The following is a 2,909-nucleotide window of genomic DNA, read 5'->3' as shown; positions in this document are numbered from 1 at the left end:
TGATTACACATCTCAAAATACAAATTAACAAGCAAGTAAGCAACTTCCGTGAATAAGAAGATACATATGAAGTCAAGTAACTCTTACGTCTGAATTACTGTTGCTTTGTACTGAAACATCAAAACAACTATATGGTAATTGCCTAATTGGCAAGTATTCCAAATTTTGATAGTTTAAAGACTCTCTAATAAGTGTTTAGATGTTTAGATTTAGATACTGATCACCCAAAATTCATCAGATTGTTATTGAAACAAGACTAGCTAGGGAAATTTGCAGACCTTCTTTACCTTAGGGCTCACGACCAATTTTTTGGGGGATACATGCTCCGATAACAAACAAGCAAAAATCGACATTATTTCTATTTCTTTCTCTTCTTACTCGTCAAATTCTCTATCATCTTATATTGCATAGTCCCAAATCTACTAAATAATTATAGGGTCGGTCGATATCTTTGTGTACTTAATTAGAGATATGAGTATGTCACAAGCACAAATGTAGAGTGTTAAGTATGGAAGATTCGAACAACTCACTTACTCGTACGTTTACCTTCTTTATATAAATTTGCTAATTAGTGGGCCGATTTCAATTTTTTCTTTTTCTTGTAGCCCATATATCTTTAAATGGGCTAAAACATTATGGGGTGTATTGAATTTGATATTTTAGGAGATTTAGTGGAATTTTAATATTTTAGAATTGTGAGAGATTTGTGTGTAATTTTAGGAGATTTGGTTATTAAATTTGAAATTTTAGGATTTGATAAGATTTAAGTTTTGAGATTTGTTGAGATTTGATTATTGAATTTTAGATGATTTTGATATGTAAAAAAAAAAAAAAAGCAACTTGGAATGTCATTGATTAATTTATTTATCTAAGCTTCTTTCATACTTTGATTAATTTAAGAAGAAAAATAGACATTGGTCATGTTCTTTTTCCAATCGTTGGTGAAGCAACAGCGACACAAATAAAAGGCCCAAGATGATATGCATTTCGGAAAAATAAAGAGCTGTCACTGTTAAGTGTTAACCAAAAAGTAAGGTTTGTAAAAAGATTAATCTCATATGAAGAATTTGCAGCTCTCATGAGAACTTAAAAGCCTTTGACCTCGGTTTACATTGGTCAACACTTACCTGGTTCATTTAAACGGTTACAATGATGACACTGAACACTATAAATATTCCTCATGAGCATGATGACTACACGATCGAAGAGAAACTCATCTTGCCAATGAGTGTTTAAAGTAGTTGGAAATGAATCAACGATGGTTTGTTTAGCACATCCACAAGAAAATGAAGTTGTTGATCTGTTTTATTCTCTCGTGAAATATTGAATTGTTGACGATATGTAATGCAGCAGCAGCAGAAGAATGAATGTCTCAAGTTGTTACCAACCGTCGCCGACTCGCCGTTGTCGAAAGCTCCGCTGCGGAGGTGGCTGAGACATCTGATTTTGATACATATTGGGTCGGTCTTTTAGTGAAACAGAGCACGCCTTTTCAGGCAGATCCTTCATTGGAGACAATGTTGGTGTTGAATCTTCTTCGGTTATATCGTCGTCGTCTTAATCATCTTCAAGCCGTGACGGTGAAGACTGAGGTGTTTCAAACGGTGTGGTTTGTTTACTTGTAGCTTCGTTTGAGTAAATTGGGTTTGATATGTAGATGAAGTTATCAACAGAAGAAGCCGTGGTTTCTTGAATCAGATCAAGAGAAGCTTGTAAAGATGGTTCATGGTGAAAATGGGTTTTGTTTGGAGTTTGAAGAACGCATGTGCAAAGAGGATTGGATAAATAATCGATGTTAGATGATGGTGACGGAGAAGGTTCGTTACTTGTGGTGGAGATGGCTTGGTTGAGAGTTGTGGTGGTCGTGGCGCCGCCGGCGGTTGAGACCGTAGTAGTGATGGGAGGCCGAGAGAGTTGTGACGACGGCGGCGGAGTAAGAGAGAGCAATAGAGAGTTGCACTTATAAAAAAAAATTGCATTAGATGTTGAACTCTTCCTAAAAATAATATTTTTTCAAAATTTCACCCTTCAAGATGAGATTTTGTAAGGCATATTTTTTAACTAGAAATATTAGAAAAGTCTCCTAAAATCCCATTCTGTAGCTTTTTATTAAAAAATTGTGATTTTTTGAATAATAGTAGATTTGAGGTGAGATTTATAAATTATTGATTGAATAACAAGAGATTCTAAATGATTTTTATAAATTTCATATTCAATAACATAGGATTTCAGATGATTTTTTAAAATCATCAATTAAATAACATGAGATTTCAGAATACTCCAAAATCTCCTAAAATATCAAGTTCAATACACCCCCCTTAAGCTTCATTCCTCATGATTCTTTTCCTATATATTATTGAAAATGTTGAAAATGTTGATGTGTCATCGTTAAAGTGATTTTGAGGTTTAATTGCAATTAAGCATCTCAAGATAAACATATTTACAAAAATCAGTCTTTTGATTTAATAAATGTACTATTAAAATATATAAGGAAATCTTTATTTTATTATTATTTACATAAATGTGTCATTAGAATATATAAGGTAATGTTTTTTACTATTAGTTTATTAAAATGAAAGACTTCATCAACTATTAAGAAAAGAAAATATAGTTAATAATTTAATTATCATTTTCATAAGATATTTAATTATTTAAAGTAAAATACATTTCATAAACTATTAAAAACTTATTCATATATTTAAATTTTTGAAATACAAAACTTATTCTCCGATTTTAAAAATTTTGATGACTATTCAAGTACTCCCTCTGTTTCACAATAAGTGTCATTTTAACACATTTCACACAAATTAAGAAAATATTAAAATATAAATATATGCCCTTATTTGATAAATTTTTAATGGGTTAATTTAGTCATAGATGTTTAAATGTAAAACTAGAGAATCTAATGA

The 2,909-nt window shown here is 31.3% G+C and overlaps 1 pseudogene; it reads right to left on the bottom strand.

The window, feature by feature from the left end:
* LOC104748093 lies at window positions 1,381-1,979 on the bottom strand (annotated as a pseudogene).

This window comes from Camelina sativa, chromosome 15, assembly GCF_000633955.1.
Source record: "Camelina sativa cultivar DH55 chromosome 15, Cs, whole genome shotgun sequence".
Classification (NCBI taxonomy): Eukaryota; Viridiplantae; Streptophyta; class Magnoliopsida; order Brassicales; family Brassicaceae; genus Camelina; species Camelina sativa.
Note: the sequence above shows the minus strand (reverse complement) of the source record. Positions and strands in the feature narration are given on the sequence as shown.